This window comes from Pollicipes pollicipes, unplaced genomic scaffold (genome assembly GCF_011947565.3).
Source record: "Pollicipes pollicipes isolate AB1234 unplaced genomic scaffold, Ppol_2.1 Scaffold_4740;HRSCAF=5597_pilon_pilon_pilon, whole genome shotgun sequence".
NCBI classification, from domain to species: domain Eukaryota; kingdom Metazoa; phylum Arthropoda; class Thecostraca; order Pollicipedomorpha; family Pollicipedidae; genus Pollicipes; species Pollicipes pollicipes.
In genome coordinates, this window is record NW_023596545.1 from 13,128,137 (window position 1) to 13,146,646 (window position 18,510).

Consider the following 18,510-nt stretch of genomic DNA (forward strand, 5'->3'; position numbering starts at 1 on the left):
TGCAGGCAAACCGCCATGCAAGCGCATACTGGGTGTTTTTTCGGCAATGCGCGGTCGCAATGCTGCCGCTACAACTGACTAGCGCAAGTGATGTCAGGAGTGTGCGCCGGGATGTTGCCGCTGCTCTCACTTGCACATGTGCTGCGGCCAGTTCGTGCTGGAGATGTTGTTACGGCTGCTGACGCGAGCTGTGGGGTCGACAGTGCATGATCGAGATGCATCCGATAATGGCCGACCTGACTGCGGCGCCAAACAAACTGCAGCAGGTTCTCAGATTTGGCCTGGACGTTGGACCGGTGTCTCCAACATCACACTCGGCTAAGAGTTCGAGCTCAAGGTAAGCAAAGCCTCAATGTTGACATGGTTAAAAATAGACACAAACGCCTTCCGTATTAGTAGTTCTATTCTGATCACCGTCGCCTTGCCTCACGTCCCAGAAACTCGTATGCGTACATCAGTAAACCCGATCCTTGACCTTATCCTGTTGTGAATCACACCGGATGGTAAGCTATTAGGCCCTAGATACGTCTTGGAACTCACACAAATGTCTTTAATGTTTATAACTCCGGTTGTTCTCGCGGGCTTAGGCACGCCAGACTTATTGAAGAAGCGAGCCCATCTTAGTTCACGGACCACACCGCCAAAAGCAATTAACCATTGGGTCTGGACAGGCTCGGCGGATTTCGGTCTGCGAAACAAAAGATTACGATTTATGTTTTCGGCAACCGTGACCGAAATAGTTTCCAAAAGGAAACACTTTGCGCACATGCTGGGCAGAGCGAGCCTGACTACCCACCCCCGTAGTTTCACGGTCTACCTCCACTCCATCCCAGAGACGGCGCAAGCTAGCGGCCCTCGAGGCCGCGGAGGTCTCCGGAAGAATTGACATTGAACTTTTCTCGATCATTTCTTGCGTAGCAGTGGGTTGGACAGTGTTTGGAGCATATTGCGATGTATAGATTATTGCATTTGTCTATGCTGTGCAGCTGAATTCATGCATTTTTCCTCTGTCGATATCCAACATTAATCAGGAAACATATTCAAAACGAGCGCATCGGTGGCCCGCGTCCGAACGTCCGAAACTGGCTGCGCTCGGGCCCCACACGTGGACCCACATATGAACTCACAATTACCCACACATGAGCTCACTTATGAACCCACACATAACCCACGCCATGAACCCCACATTAACCCACGCATGAACCCACACATAAACCCCACCACATCAGCCCAAGCAAACGACTTTTATGGCCTTCATCAAATTGGTGTTGATCACGTATCGCCGGACTGCCTTGATTTGCCTTGCAGCCTGTTTTTTGCTTCGGGCTTTGTTTCCCGACCGTGTGGTACATCCTTTTGCAACAAAGAAATTTCACATCCCAGAGTGTCAACGGGAAATGTTCTACAAAGTCGGCAAGCGGCATTGCCATTAAGTACATGAATCCACGCAAAGCGTAGACCATCACACAACCCAGCGTCTTCCCTGTCCAACGTTTTTCTTCATCGTTAGGCCTGAATATTGCGCTAGATGTTGCCGGAAGAATGCGCTCCGGTTGCGAGTGGCCGGCGTGTGGCGCAACACCTGCACCAGTCCAGCTACCCTGGGGCAGCGAGCGTCGCTGCCTCTGGCGGGCTCGCGCGTAGTGCACCCGGAAGCGCTCACACGCCTGGTTGCTCAGCTGGCGCCCGGCGGGATCGGTGGCGCCCCATGAGCGGAGAGCTGACGCTGACGGTGTGGCCACCCGCTGGACGGCTGCCTGCACTTTAAGCTGGGCTTTCGCCTACGATCTGCAGTCGTCCCCCGACTGGAGGCAGCGCTATTTCCGGCACTGGCTGCTGGATTGTCCGGTGGGGACGTCGGGCTGTTAGATCGCTTCATTGGGTGGTAGACGGCGATGAATCGTCTCGGTACAGATGAATGTGTCCGGGAAGGCGCTCAGGGCGAGTGCCTGTACGATCAGGGCGCGATTCCATGGTGAGGTTTCGCTCCAGAGCCCTATTAGACCCAAGGTAAGAAGCTCATGACTTTCCCGGTGTTTTGTGGCCCAATGACCGCACAATTTCCCTTCAAAACCGGCCAGTCACTCGAGGACCCCAAGGTGACTTGCATAACGCCACGTACACTCGTGCAAAATAAATATGTGGATTTCCACCATCCAGTGCAGTTATGAAGGAACAGAGCGATCACCAGCTACAACGTGATGTGACGTACTCTGGCCAAACGCCAGCACACCTGCGGAGCGGTCTGGTCTGAGCGGAGCGTGGCGCAGGGCCCTGGTCGGGACAACGACGACGATTAGGGTACTTATCTACGGCTCGCCTGGAATTGCAACACGAACATGCCATTATCTGAGTCACGACCAGCGACCCAACGGTGGCCGGGTCACCGACATGCTTTGTCGCACATGTTATGGCGGGGGGAACTTACGCCCACTTGTTTGGGCTTCCTCGCCTAGCTACGAACTCTCAATTTGATTGTCCGACTTTCGCCCTCATTGCCCACATTGTATCACACTGCTTAATACTATAATACGCATTTTCTTGTCCTGATCACCCAGTGTGTATATAATTATTATATATATAATATATATTAATACTTCTATGCCTACATGATAGCTGCCACCCACAGGTTTTTACGCCGGTTTTCAGTTTCCTATATCTGGCGAACCGACCTGTCGACCACGCACATTTACATATTCAGATGAGAATCGTTTCGTACCAGCCGCTCCTCAAAAGCCCTTGACTGCGTCTGTCTATTTGTGCATTGGGGCATTTGATTATCACAGCATCGTGTTTTGAACGAAGCGGACTCACACAAAGGCAGTATGGCTGTTTACCATCCTGCTTTGCCATCCTGCATCACGCCAGACGAGTCGACATCGGGCGGTGTCCGGCGTGTGACCCGGCTGACCTTGACCCTTGGCGTCGCAGGTACGCGTACTCGGGCCGACCCGTCATCATCCACGGACGGCACCGCCAACTGGACGGCCCCCGCCGTCTTCAACTTCCAGTTCTTCAAGGAGCTGTATGCGGAAAGCTCGGGAAGACTCGCGGCGGACAGCACGGAGGCGGGCTGCCAGTTCTTCCCATACAAGTGAGCCGCTCCGGAGAGCTTCGGTTGGCGCTGGTCATGACTGCACCCGGACAAAACTTCAGAACAGACAGTCACAGGACAGATGGAACTTCAGGTTTTGCAGCGGTCTGAACAGTTGGTAGAGTGAGATCACGCACGATGATTTTCTGAGACGCTGAAGTCATGATGTGAACACGTGATCATAACATGTTTGTGACAGAACCTCGGTGGTGTGGTTTGGACCCCGGTAAGTTCGAAAGGTAACAGAATGGTCGACGCAGGCGGTACGGTGAGAACTGACGCCCCTGCCGATGATCCATGGACTTCTCATCCCCGTCATCCATTCTAATCAATTTTTACGCGCATAAATGTCCCTGAAAAACTGAAAGTGCATGCAAAAAGAAGTGACAGATACGCAACAAAAATGAGATTGAAAACATGCAATTATGTTATATGCCCTATAAGCAGCTCCCATCACGCCAACGTAGATTTTCCCGTGAGCGATTTTGAGTTGACCCCCCCCCCCCCCCCCCTATTGCGATATCCTGCGTGCATAAGGACGCGGGAAGGGGGCTGGGGGCAGTGGGTGCAACTCACCTCCCAACTTGCAGGGCCTGTAGAGGCTCATGCTGGTCTGTCAAGGGTAATTCTGAACCGTTAAAGAGATTATGGAAGCATGTAAAGGCTCATTCTGACCTGTCGAGGACTTATTCTGGCCTTTTTAGGACCCATTCTGACCAAAGAGGGCACTTCTGAGCCTATCGAGGGCCCATTCCGGCCTGAACGAAGCCCATTATTAGCTGTGAAGAACCCATTTCTGGCCTGTAAAGGCCCAGTCTGATCCGTAGAGGGCCTAACATTAACTGGATGGCGTATTCTGGCCTATTAGCGGGCCCATTTGCCGTGTAGAGCGTCCTGTATTGACTGTCGAGGGCTCATTCTGGCCCGTACATGACGTATTCTGGCCAGCAGAGGGGCCCATTCAGGTTCGTAGAGAGCCCATTATTGACTGCAGTTCCCATCATGCTGGCCTGTAGGGGACCCATTTTGGCCTACAGATGGCCTATTATTGACTGTGAAGACCCATTGTGGCCTTTAGAGGACCCATTCTGATCTGTCGATCTTCTATCACCGACTTTGGAGGGTTCATTATGACATGCGCAGGGGCTCCTTCTGGCTTGCACAGGGCCCACTATCGACTGTACAGTGCCCATTCCGGCCCGTAGAGGAGCCATTATTGGCTGAGAGGGGCATTCCAGCCTCTAAAGAGTCCACTCTGACTTATAGAAGGCATATTATCGACTATGGAGGCCCCATACTAACCAGCCGAGAGTCTCTTTCTGGCATATAGAGGGGCCCTTTTGGCTTGAAAAGAGCCCGCTCTGGCCTTACACGGGCCCATTTTGACTCGTAGAGATCCTATACTGACCTATAGTGGCCCAATCTAACCTATAGGGGCTCCGTTATGGACTGCGGAGCATCTCTCTGTAGCATCTCGAGCTATTATTTAACACCTAATCTCCTCAAAATGGTACGTTTAGTTTACATCTTCAGGTTACGTCTCTTACCGCTTATGCTTATGAGGTGGCGCGGCAGGTACCAGGTGAGGAAGACTCAGGAACTTAAAATGCCGCCACCAGGATTGTCTCTGCTATTAAACACGGCCAGCTTAGCTCACCGACTCTGGGGCCTCTGGGCTGGCCCGGATTGCTGATTGTGTAGGAAAGAGGAAAGTCATGAAAGCGTTGTAAAGCTCTGAAAAGCAAGGGATTGCCCTCCCCCTCCACCAACCCCTGGCCTCTCAATCTCTTTTTAAAGCCGCGTTCCTCTGTTTTTATTGAAAAAGGCACCTCTCCCTGTCAGGGTCTCTCTGCCTGGCCAGTGCCGACGGACAGTCAGTAAGGGGAGATATCCTGATCGCGCCACGACAGCATGCGTCCACCTGCTTCTGGCCACCGCACCGTGACGTCATCTGCAGTGGCTCAGAATCTCTCATTTCAAAACGAAAATGTTAGGTCCTCTGGCTTGGTTTTGAGCCAAGGTGGTTTTTTCCACACGCGTAGGTAGCTTGTGTAAATATATGCACTTATCCTGCACGCAGTCCTGTATGGCATTGCTGTGTTCCGTGTACTTTTACACGTGGTATCTTTATTTCGAATGCAAATATCTATAAAATTTATCGTTTCGACTTCGTGCGTATGTTAGTATCGTGCGTTATTGTATTGTAATGGACCGAAGACCGGAAAAACCGCCCTCTGGATGGGCTGCGAGTAAATGCAAATACAAATGCATAATATATATGCATAATGCAATGTCTGGTAAGATAACGAATGAAACGTTTCTCTTGCATGGGTTGGATTTTCCAACAGGGATTTCCAGCGATGAGTGATAACGATTGGGTGCAAAAAAGCATGCAATTAATTCGTCCTGGAATTTCCAACGAACTAACCACAAGCAGTGGAACACGTCCCTGAAGCCTGTACATGCTAGGAATTCTCCGGACAAAGAATATGGCGAACGATGTCCATTCCGGCGAACATAAGAAAAAATCCGATAGGCCAGAGGGGCGGACGCCGGCATGGGTTCTTCCCACTCGGTACCATGGTGAGACGACTGAATTTATTTATTTGTTTTTGGAAGCTTGAAGAGACCAGTAGCTGAACGGGCTGTGGTGCGTAACAGCATCCGCTGGTGCCTGGTTCGCCACGGATCTGCCACTCTCCACGGGTCACACGGGTCACTGAGCGCCGGGCTCGACTTTCGGCCGCCCGGCTGTCGAGCCGCGCTGTTTTGCCCGCGGAACGGAATGTCAGAGGTCACCGAATGTGAGAGGGGTGCGCAGGCGTTCCCCCGGCACGGCCGTTTGTGACCGCTTGACTCACCTGGTCCGGGGTGCCGGCGCCGGGCCGGCGACCTTTGGCAGACAAAGTGACGCGCAGCGGACACCGGCAGGCACAATCGCGAGCGCAGTAAGCGCGTTTCCGCATCATCCGCTGATGACGTCCGCGCGTGCATCGGGTGGGGGCGGCGCAACGTCGGCGGCCAGGTCGGCTCACGTGTGGGGGAGGGGGAGGGGGGACGAACGCTCGCCATCCGGGCTGGCTCGTTGATTGGCAGCGCTGGTGATTGGAGGCACGACCGAGCTTTTCTCCTCAGGTCGAGGGCAACGAATGCGATAGGGTTTAATTGCGCTTTCGTACTCGTTGTTGCAGGGACTCGGGCTGGGAGTTTTGCATGACCGGCGTGGGTGTTTAACGCAAGGGTCTGCCGGTAAACCTTGCAGCAAATTTTGGCAGCTCATGCGCTTCGAAATGGGTGCATTCTCGGGCATTGCAAGCCAAAAATATCTAGACCCAAAGCCCTTATTTTCATGTCTCAATTTCAGTTGAACTTCATGGAGGTCAATTTAACTCCGAAATCAAAATTTGCAGGATTAATATGGAAGTTCAAAAAGCTCAGTCTTGCGGCGAAAGCATAAATTCTCCTGGGATGTATACAAGTTTTCCAAATGTTGTCAATAGCGTGCTCAGAAGACAAACCTGGTAGAAACATGCTTTGTAATGTCGCGGTTTTTTGTGGCCCAGTACGACATGTTACGTTACAAAGATGGAGACAAGCAGCGTGTGCATAGAATCTTTAGATGCTCAGAAGCATTTTGTTTCCGTGGTAGATGCAGGAATTGTGCCTCCGGTAGAGGCCTCGCAATCTTCTCCACCCGTCTTATATAGAGACGGCTAACATTGCAGAACTCAGAAAGGAGAATAAAAAGGTGGCTGTGGAACTGCAGGCAGAAAATAGGCTCAGACGGGAATTGTAGGGAATATGGACACAACTGTCAGATTTTATCTTTCTGTTGTAGCAATGCTACGATGAACATGAACCCATGTCTAAAGCCGAAAAGACCGTAAAAACGCAAGTTGCCTAGTTGCTTTTTACGGTGGCTGCTGTAGGTACTGTAAATAAGGCCGTCAGTTTTGAGAACCACTAAAGCCAGCCGTGGACACATTTGCGCGTCGGTGTGCACAGTGCAGTCGCGTTATTGGATACACTATTTGGTCACCAGGAACCTGGCTCCATTGGGTTTTATCAGACGCCTTGCGAAACGATAGTTTGAAATTATAGACGGATGATCATAAACAGGTAATAGGTTGGTCGTAAATTTCTTTTTCTCATAAGTATATATAGCACTCAGTTTGAAGGAATTAGTGAGACGAAGTAACCCGGATGGAAGAATTGTTTGGACTATAGTCTTCATCTGTTGTGTCAGTATGTACGCAACGTTTCGGGCATTTCATTATCCGGCCGTGGTCAGGTTCGTCAGTCGCGGACCAAACTTGACAACGGCCAATTTTTTTTTATAGAACAATTGTTTGTTAGCTAGATCCTGGATAGAATACACCGATTCACCCCAAGGAGAAGACTCGGGTTTTGATGCGTGAGTGGGTGGCAGCCGAACACCACCCAGACATTCTCAGAACTAATGACAGCTGACGCCGGCCTGAGCGGAAGCTGACCGAAGTGCTTTGTGCATGGGCTTTTATGCCAAACGATGACGATTGCACGAAAAATTGCCATTTAGGATGAAGTCCATCCGCAATATTCGCCTCCTACCGGTACTGACTGAAGCCGCCCTTGTTCGTGTGCATATAGCGTATACGCCTTTAAGGTGTGGTCATTCTCGATTTACATGATCCTGTGGGTTGGAAAAAAACAATGCTACTGGACGGCTTTTCCAAATAATATGTATTATTCCAAATAATATGTATATATATATATATATATATATATATATATATATATATATATATATATATATATATAGTCTTCGCTACAGCTCACTTCAGTCAAACACTGTCGGGTGCAGTCAAAAAACATTGGACGAGACAACCGCCTTCAGCAGGCCGTGTTTCATTCAAACTTGTCTTCCAAACACCTGTCCTGGAGCTGACTCTGGATGATGTGGTGAACTCAAGCTTTGACAAAACGTATGCCATCAACCCCCGATAAACTTAACCAGTGCCAGAGCGCCAGGCTCCGACGTTTTGAATGCGCTTGCAAAAACCGCTTGGGTAAACATGGAAAGTCATTATGACACCGCAATAAGATAGTCAGAGTTAATTCACTCGCAAATGAAGCATAGCATTGACTGACCGGAACTTTGGCGTCGAATAAGTGAGCAAGAGTGGTGTTTGCTCCTCAGAGCTATTTCGCTTATTTGTAGTTCTATGCTGTGGCCACGCCGAGCTGATGCCTCAAAGTACTGAAAAGGCAACACGTTTTCATGGTTGCGGGACCAAGAAATATAATTCAACGTGGTATGAAGGTAACGTGGTATCTTAACCAGGCCATGCAAAACTGCTAAGGATAGATTCTGGCATGACAGTCCTATCGAGAATACACCTGTGCGTACATGTGGAACAGTCCACAGCTGTTCGATTGTTGGCTCCGGCACAAGTCTCAAAAGAACGGGAAGGATAGTATTGTCCAATTCGTAGACTATCATATTTGAATACGTAGGCGGGATAAGGACCTAATGAAACAACGATTGATTAAGCATAAGCATAAACAACGGCCAGCGACGTCCGCGTAGCGGCACGCAGCACGATTACGACGTCTGTTTCACTGGGTGCCTGGAAACTCCGTACACCGCACAACGCAATTTGGTGCGCTCACGTGCTTACGCTCCCCTCTGGCATGCAGGTAGGATGATAGGTAGGTAGGCAGATTTTCGTGACACAGCATATCTCCTGACACCCGGCATTGTCCTGGTCAGCTCAGCATCTGAAGTCGTCGGGATGCGCTCGATGGTGGAACGCTTTGGAGCAGACCTCAGAATAGTTCAGATCAGGGACAGGAACCGGTGGTAGTTTGACCGTCACTTCCTCTGTCTTTACCTACGGTATCAGCCCACATGAGTGACCTACCCCATATCAACGACATAACCTTGTTTAGCCTCGCCTGGATTTTCACACTGGTGGTGTAAAACATTGATATGTCGTTCGGTTGTACACGTGCTAATGAAGTCTCAGCTGTTTCTGAATTGAATGGCTTTCATCTTTCCCGCAGCAGCGAAGGCCCAGTCCCGTAATGTTTCAAACGTCAGTGCCATAGCCCCTTCACGTTACACCCCCACATGTTCACGGCTGACGACTCCAACACTCCAAAAATGGCCTCGGCCCCCAGCCTGAAACACACCGCGCCGCAAAACGGCAGCCGCTCCGTCCGCCGTCGACTCGCGGACGCTCATGTGCCGCTCTCCGTGCTGCAGGACTAACTTCGACGGCCTGAGTGACGTGTTCTCCATGTCGGCGGCCCGGGCCAACATGCAGAAGGGCGAGGAGCCGTGGTACATCGGCTGGTAAGGGTCACCTCCGCGACCGCAGCGGCGCCGGCGGGGCCGACCGCGGCCGTGCGGCCAGTTCTGCACGGCAGCTCAGGCTAAGCCCTGTTTTTTACTTTAGAATTCAAGCCTGGGGGACACGTAGCTTAGTGGTTTGCAGAACAAAATCTGTGGTTGTGGGATTTCCAGTGGATGTTCCTTCTGAGATACAGCTGCACGCTTTATTATTAGCATCCTGAATTGGGGAAAAATACACCAACAAGGTAAGGAAATTGCTGTTACAGGTCTGTTTCAACGTTATGCTGACTGATGCGTCGGATATTGGAAGCATCTGTATGCACCTTAAGTGTGCCTCATGTGTGTCAGTAAATGCTTCGGTGAACACTTCGTGGGCGCATAATGCATGGTTAACGCGGCAACGTTGCCAATTTAGCGCTGCTTAGGGCCAAACCGAAGTATTCATCCACCGGAAGATTCGAGCCCAAGACCTTCTGCTGGGCAGGTCTAGCTGCGACTCGGCGGCGGGGAACGAACTGCGCCGCCACTACACCCGGCCTTACTTCCTGCCGGAGACGGCCGAGTCGAGCCGACTCGACTGGATCTTCATGGGCACGCCCGGATTCGGCGCACATTTGCATGTTAGTTGCACAGTCACTGTTGTCCCTTTGCAACATGTGTTTGACACATATAGCAAGAGGACTCCGCCACCCTAGTGGAATTTAGCATCACGTCTATGGGCGTCGCATACAGAGACAGACCCTAAATCTCCGGATGAACCCTCCTAACTTTGATCCAAGAAGGAAACCCAGATTTTTTTGTTTTGGGCAGCCGTAGCATGATAATAATCATGGACAATTACCATCCCAAGCAGCCCATCCTTAAAACACTTCCTACTAAGCCTACTTAAGAGACCGCCCTGTATCGACTGTCCGGTATTGCGGCAGCCATGCTGGATAAATTTAATATAAGCGCAAAAATGCCAGTATAACAATGAGCAGAAATGATGTTCCTTTGCTCAATCTGAAAGATCTATTACACATACATACCCACGCAAATGTACACATATAGCATATACATGTATACACACATCATATATATATATATATATATATATATATATATATATATATATGCATACTTGCGTTTTGCTACTTTGGTATTGATAGTTGTACATGAAACATCCTATTTCTGGTGCGGTCCTTCATCAGAGATGGTAAGGACCAGCAAAACAAAATCAGAATGCAAGACGTTTGGCAGTTTTGTTGACGAGTATAACAGTGCCTCAATGATGGGTATATACGCATGCCACATATCGGTCGAAACAGCTTACGAATCCTTTAAATAAAACATCGTCAGTGCAATTGGACAATACTTTCAGCTTGCGCGTATCTAATATGGTAAAATTGTCCACACCATCACTCGAGCTAAGCAATTCCGTAATCCTACAAGTCAGTCGCGGTTCGTGACGTATTTTTAATTTGTGTGGACTATCACAGGAAACAAACAATGCGATCAGTAGCTGAAGTCAGTTACGGTGCAGTGTAAGTTTAGTCAGCCTGCTGCGCATGCGTCTCCGCGGGTGTGTGCGTGAGTCTGCGTGTGAGACGTCTGTGTACTTCATGGCCGCCTGTGCGAGGGAGGGCAATGGGCGAGTGATTGTGCAGGGGTGTGGGTGCAGGCGTCTGTATGCTATTGTGCATGTCTTGTTTGAGTACTATGCCGTCTTGTATGGCACAGAGGCGACTGGGCGTCGGGAAGGGTTCTGAATGTTGTGGTTGGGCTAAGAGTTCTGTGTTTCTATTGACTTCGTAAAATTCAGTTTGCAACGTCTGTGCCATAGTAGGGGCATTTTTATACAAAGATCGGTGGTTACGATACAATGGCGAAATCCATAAGGAGCAATGGCCGGAGGATTCTTGCCTCTTGGACTTGTCTTGAACGCCTAACGTGTCTTTTTTTAACGATCGCTCTCTGCTGCTTTTTCCGATAAGCCGCAAGGTATCAACCTGGCAGGTGTCACAAGCTGTAGGGATGAACAACTGCTGAGCGCAACAACAACCAGCCAGACCTCAACTGCAAACGTTGCATCATGCGTTAAACGAAAGATCTTTTGACGAGTCTGAGCCATATTTGGTGGCCATTTGAAAGCGTGTACCGCTCTGTGATGCCACGAATTGGCAGCTCAGTAGATTTATGAGATGCATTTTCCCTTCCTGTCAATGTGCTGTCAATAATGGAATGGAAACAGAGGTCACGTTGTCAGCATTAGGTGGATCCATTCCAGGCGAACTTCTTCATTGCCTAGAACGGGTGATAAAGCATGTCCAATTCTTGGGATAGGTCCATGGTAAGCATAGGTTTCATAAACTTTGCTAAATTTGTAAGCTTTAATGAGTCTAATAACATTAAATTAGCTTAATGAATTTCGCTAAACTTAATGGGTTAAGTAATAAGCTTAACCAAGTTTTATCAGCTCTACTAAGTCTCATTCTTTAAAATTTATTCCGAATGGTTTATATGGGTGACTTCGGATTCAGAGTACCTGCTTAGCATAGCTTGTTGCGTATACCCCGAACCCACCACCCAAGCGTTGCCGTCCAGTTCAAACAGCTAATTTTGCCTCCACCCTTTCGCCAGACAGGAATGCAGAGGGTTTTACGTGCCGCCACAATGCTGCGACACGGCCGCCTCGGGTATGGGTTGAACCTCGTTGGCTTGTTGCCAGCTGGCCTTTCCATTTCAGTCGGGGTTGAACAATGCGCCCACTCTGGGACTCGTAGCCAGTGCCGCTGGATTACGAATCCAGCATCTTTCCCCAAGACCACGGAGGCGGCCAAAATTCATTAGCTTCATAAATTCCGCTCAGTTTAATAATTTTAATAGGCTTAATAGGCTTAACGAGTGTGGATATCCAATGTCAAAGAGAAAGTTGTTCGGCATGTCCATGCCTCTGACTTGTTTGTTGGGCTTTTTTCCTAGGCTGATCGTCCTTATGGGCTGTAAGGGTGACCCGAAACACTTCGTCTGTGCTTAAGAAGAGAAAATGGATACTTCCATACGTTATGGTTTACGCCGTAGGTTTTAAACATGCAGTGGAGGACATTTTGTGCTGTCGTCATCATTGTTCTGTCACCTTTTGCTGTCAATAAACGGTGTGTCAGTGATCATAATGGCCAGAACTTCTCACAGTAAAGGACGGGATTGGGCGCAAGTCGTTAGCAAAAGCGGAAACTTGTCGGAAGCATGTGGTTCATGGTCCATCTTTGGAGAATGCTATCTATATGCCTGGTTGTGGACCTTGGGATCCTGGCAGGTCATCATCGGACCATCGTTTCAATCAGGTCCATAAATACTGTCGCGGGAAGGGATCAGCCAAGGGCGAGAGGGGTCTCATCTGCATCTCGCTTCTGATTGGTTGATAGGCTTGTAGGGCCCACCAATGTTTGCGTTGATAGATCTCATGACTTTATGCAACATTGCTGCGCAGAATAACTGTCTCCTCTTCTTATTGTTCGGAATGACATGCCCAAAATTAAGGTGTTTAGCCTGTTGAAATATCGACCTATTTAGATGCCGTGTGGTAACATGCAACTGATCAATATATCCCGTGGATCTTTCCAGGTTACAAGCTGTCAGTTCTATGGCACAGGGCGTCAGAGAACCTCAGCCCGCTCGGACCACTGCTATCAATGCGCAGAGAAGCATGACACGGATTAAGTGTCGAAATTCGTTGAGCAGAAATACAAAAACAAAGAGAAGGCTTGAACTTTTCATGACGTCTTGACCTGTGAAACTGCGAGCTAAACCCACATTTGTGAACTGTTTTTTGCCGGAGTATGGAGGCGTGTTCCGTTCTTTATAATGTCGCCTCATTGTTGTCGGCCGTTAACGTTACAGGTCTAACGTCCTCCGGCGCCGTTTCACCTGCAGATTGACCACGTGAAGCACCCGTCGTGGCAGGCGCAGCTGCATGGCCGCAAGATGTGGACGCTGGAGCCCCCACGCGAGTGTCTGTCTGTCTGCCGCAGCATGGACGTCACCGTCAACCAGGGGGAGATCAGTGAGTACGGTCCCATTGTTCAGGTCACCATCGACCAGGGGGAGATCAGTGGGTGAGGTCCCATTGCTCAGGTCACCATCAACCAGGGGGAGATCAGTGAGTGAGGTCCCATTGCTCAGGTCACCGTCAACCAGGGGGAGATCAGTGAGTGAGGTCCCATTGCTCAGGTCACCATCAACCACGGGGAGATCAGTGAGTAAGGTCCCATTGCTCAGGTCACCGTCAACCAGGGGGAGATCAGTGAGTGAGGTCCCATTGCTCAGGTCACCGTCAACCAGGGGGAGATCAGTGAGTGAGGTCCCATTGCTCAGGTCACCATCAACCAGGGGGAGATCAGTGAGTAGGTCCCATTGCTCAGGTCAGTCAACCAGGGGGAGATCAGTGAGTGAGGTCCCATTGCTCAGGTCACTGTCAACCAGGGGAGATCAGTGAGTGAGGTCCCATTGCTCAGGTCACTGTCAACCAGGGGGAGATCAGTGAGTGAGGTCCCATTACTCAGGTCACAGTCAACCAGGGGGAGATCAGTGAGTGAGGTCCCATTACTCAGGTCACTGTCAACCAGGGGGAGATCAGTGAGTGAGGTCCCATTACTGAGGTCACTGTCAACCAGGGGGAGATCAGTGAGTGAGGTCCCATTACTCAGGTCACTGTCAACCAGGGGGAGATCAGTGAGTGAGGTCCCATTACTCAGGTCACTGTCAACCAGGGGGAGATCAGTGGTGAGGTCCATTACTCAGGTCACTGTTCCAGGGGGAGATCAGTGAGTGAGGTCCCATTGAGGTCACTGTCAACCAGGGGGAGATCAGTGAGTGAGGCCCATTGCAGGTCACTGTCAACCAGGGGGAGATCAGTGAGTGAGGCCCACTCAGGTCACTGTCAACCAGGGGGAGATCAGTGAGTGAGGTCCCATTACTCAGGTCACTGTCAACCAGGGGAGATCAGTGAGTGAGGCCCCATTACTCAGGTCACTGTCAACCAGGGGGAGATCAGTGAGTGAGGCCCATTACAGGTCACTGTCAACCAGGGGAGATCAGTGAGTGAGGCCACACTCAGGTCACTGTCAACCAGGGGGAGATCAGTGAGTGAGGCCACATTGGCAGGTCACTGTCAACCAGGGGGAGATCAGTGAGTGAGGTCCCATTTGAGGTCACTGTCAACCAGGGGGAGATCAGTGGAGTGAGGTCCCATTGAGGTCACTGTCAACCAGGGGGAGATCAGTGAGTGAGGTCCCATTACTCAGGTCACTGTCAACCAGGGGAGATCAGTGAGTGAGGTCCCATTACTGAGGTCACTGTCAACCAGGGGGAGATCAGGAGTGAGGTCCCATTACTCAGGTCACTGTCAACCAGGGGGAGATCAGTGTGGTGAGGTCCCATTACTCAGGTCACTGTCAACCAGGGGGAGATCAGTGAGTGAGGTCCCATTACTCAGGTCACTGTCAACCAGGGGGAGATCAGGGGTGAGGTCCATTGCTCAGGTCACTGTCAACCCGGGGGAGATCAGTGGGTGAGGGTCCCATTGCTCAGGTCACTGTCAACCAGGGGGAGATCAGTGAATGAGGTCCATTACTCAGGTCACTGTTAACCAGGGGGAGATCAGTGGGTGAGGCCACATTGGGCAGGTCACCTTCAGCGGGGGAGAGATTAGGAAGTGGGATAATGACGTTGAAACCATTGGCAGCAGGTAAGTCACATGCTATGAATCAAGGAATGTTCTGCCGCAGTGTGCATAATCAAGGGGCTTAGCGACGGGTTACCTCGCTTTTACCACTTCTGGCCTGATCATGGTGGTCAACTGCATGGTGATGTAAATGTAAAAAATGAGGGATTGTTTTCCACATTCAAGGCAGGTTCCACCGGCGCTGCTCAACAAAGTATTTCATGGGCCGTTCACTAGGTAAAACCGACCTCCAGCTGCGTCTGTGCCAGTCGAAAACCTGGGGCCTTGGAACATCCCTGGGGCGTTTGATTATGTTGTCGATCCGATAAACCGAACCCCGACTACTGACGCTTTGAACTCACGGTCCAGTATCCACAGCTGCACCAGTTCTGATTCTCCTCGTCCCTCCCAACCCCCGTCAGCAAAGTCGACGACCGCCTCGTTATCTGCAGCCCATTGTCCCAGCTGTCCACTCAGTACTGAGCATGAGAACCGGTACGCCTCGCCGGCAAGCGGCTGTCGAGCCCCGCTGCCACTACCAGCACTGAGCGGCGCTCTGGTCTGACTGTTTCAGTTGTGCTGGACACCAACATGTGGTACCACATGACGCAGATCGTGTCGGACGAGATCAGCATCACCATCGGGTCCGAATACGACTGAGCCCCGCGCCGCTGTCATCTGCATGGACGTGCGCACGCCTGCGCGATGCATTCTAGTCGCCCGGCACGCGCACTTATTCCGGTGGATCTAAAAACGCCAATGGTGGAGAAAATCTGCTGCAAAGCTACAAAATGAGAGACGTTTATTCGCTGGGCTGCTGGGTCCGCGAAATACCAAAGGCAACCATCATACACCGCCACGGGTACGCGACGTGTGGTAGCCAAGACCTTATAATAACAGCACAACAGCCCAGTGGCAGCGAAGTCGTAAGAGTTCTTGAACTCAACTCGAGGATCAGAAGGCAACGATGCTGAACGAGGTGATCGAATCGCACATAGTCAAAAATCAAGTACTTTCAAGTGAGCGGCTCTGGTTAGATTACCACCACCGGACCCCCTCAAATTAATTGCTCGGAGTTTGAAATACAATGCGTTTTTTCCTACCTTGGTCAGCAATAGTTAGGATCTGCGAAGAGAGTAAAGATAAAAAGCACGTCGTGACTCCTACATGACTCATCAAGAGCAAACCTGCACAAATATAAAACCTGCACAAAATATTTATTGTTCTCGTCAATTTTGTGTTCGCAGTAGTTCTTCCCTGTAAGCACAGCAAGAAAAATTCTCCAATTTGGCATCTTTGCAGCACATTTTTGCCAATATTGGCGTATTGTATCTGCCGGAATAAACATGCGCCCCGCGGCCGACATCGCGGCTCCGCGCGGACCTCGAGATACTCTCCTGAGCCAGATCGGCGATCGGGAGATGTCACCCTGACCCGGAGCCGACCCCGGCTCGAGAGGTCTCACCCTTGGCCCGTGCATGTGTGGTGACGAGGTGGGCCGTCGCCACCTCCGTGTGGACTAGCGGTCGAGTCGCCGACCGCCATTCAGCAACGAGGCGTACACGAAACAGCTTAAGCAGTTGTGACCAATGTCGGCAGCACACTGTGTCGTGCCATATGTCGCTGTTGTGAGGCTTTACCTGTGAACTGCGATGCGTTGTGTTGGCCGTATCCGTTTGTGGTACGGGTCCCATTCAAGCCGTGGGGGTTTCCGACCGGAGACCGTGGTGTTGCTTTACGTAAGTTGACAAACTTGTGACGTGCGCAGCGGTGACCTTAGGTCTACATCAGCGACTTAGAAGAATCGCAAGTGAGCCAAGAATAGCTCCCGCCGAGCGGGGGCGATTTCGCCTGGCGGCCTGGGAGCTCGGGTCGAGTTGGGGTTAGGGGTGTTCATGTCCTTCCTAGGTGCCCCTTGCCATTTATTCCCCACTTGAGCTGGAGCCGTGAAACAGGAACCAGTGGGCGGCCTGGCGTGCAGGGAATCTCTGATGTTAGGGGGCTCAGCATCTAACGCCCTCGCCCGGCGAAGGGTAAGAAGTGCCATTCGTACGTGGGTTTAACGCCTGCATTGTGAGCCTGAGGCTTGCCCGTTGTTAGACCCCAATGGTGGTTTGATTATGAGACGGATCACCTATCACAGCATCTTGTCTCACACCAGCGAGCACCAAATGAGCACGTCATTTTGTGTGCTGCCGGTCGTCTTCTCACTTCTTTCTATGACATTGCGTATCACGGCTCAGAAGCAATGCGTTTGTAGACGGATTGGGCGTTTCAAAAACTTTCCTTTGTTCAATATTTATAGAACTGAGCAAAAGCTGCGATTCCTAAACGAAGTTTTGCTAGCGAAAAAAAAATGCAGCGAAGAGCACCCCTAAGGGGTGGCGCGTTGGTTTCTGTTTCAAAGATTAACAGCCGGGTCACTGCGCAGCTGTTCACATGTTATAGAGCGCCGCTAGCCGACGAACGTGGAGTGCGACCCGTCTCCATTAGCATAGCTCTGTATGGCCATGAAGCCAGCTCGTCCTCTGCAGCCGTCAACTTCGGTTCTCGATCTTTCGTTGGCTTCAAGGGTGCTTTCCTTCTCGTGACCTACTGCGTATCATGATGATCCGCTATTTTGAGAGCCTATCGTGACATGGGTGTCGGGGTGATTTTATCTCTGGTTTATTGAATCAATCGGTGTCGTCATTCTTGCTTGAATGCACGTTGCAATATATGTAATCATTTTGGGAGCCAAATGCCTGAGCCCGAGCCTGAATGACAGGAGAGCGGGGTGCAAATGATACAAAGGTGGAGCAAGCTGCTTCACAAGAACAGAAGAATACACACATTCAGCTGCACCTCTACAACAAGATGCTTTGCTACCTACATCTCGTACTACATCATCTTTGCTACAGCGGCCTACATCTCGATCTTCAGCTTTCGAGTACCAAACAATCGTCAGCAATCGCGCGGCTCAGATCGTGCACACTAGCCAGCTGATGGTCTGCTGGTCCCGCCAGTTGAAGGTCTGCTGATCCACCAGCTGACGGTCTGGCTGATCCACCAGCTGACGGTCTGCTGATCCCGCCAGCTGATGGTCTGCTGATCCATCAGCTGACGATCTGCCGATCCCGCCAGCTGATGGTCTGCTGATCCCGCCAGTTGAAGGTCTACTGGTCTCGCTAGCTGATGGTCTGCTGATCCCGCCAGTTGAAGGTCTGCTGGTCCCGCCAGCTGATGGCCTGCTGATCCCGCCAACGCGGACTGTCCACGTGCGCCTCAGCGGGCGGACGGGTGGAGCCGCCAGCCACCCGCTGAGCGCCGGATCGGGCGTGGGGTGGGAGATTACCACGCTACACCAGTGTTCTGCTGTCCTGGCTGCCCCTGCTGGAC

General features: G+C 50.9%; 1 pseudogene; it reads left to right on the forward strand.

The window, feature by feature from the left end:
• The first annotated feature begins 1,895 nt into the window (after positions 1-1,895).
• Positions 1,896-16,319, forward strand: LOC119097943 (uncharacterized; annotated as a pseudogene).
• The last annotated feature ends 2,191 nt before the right edge of the window (positions 16,320-18,510 follow it).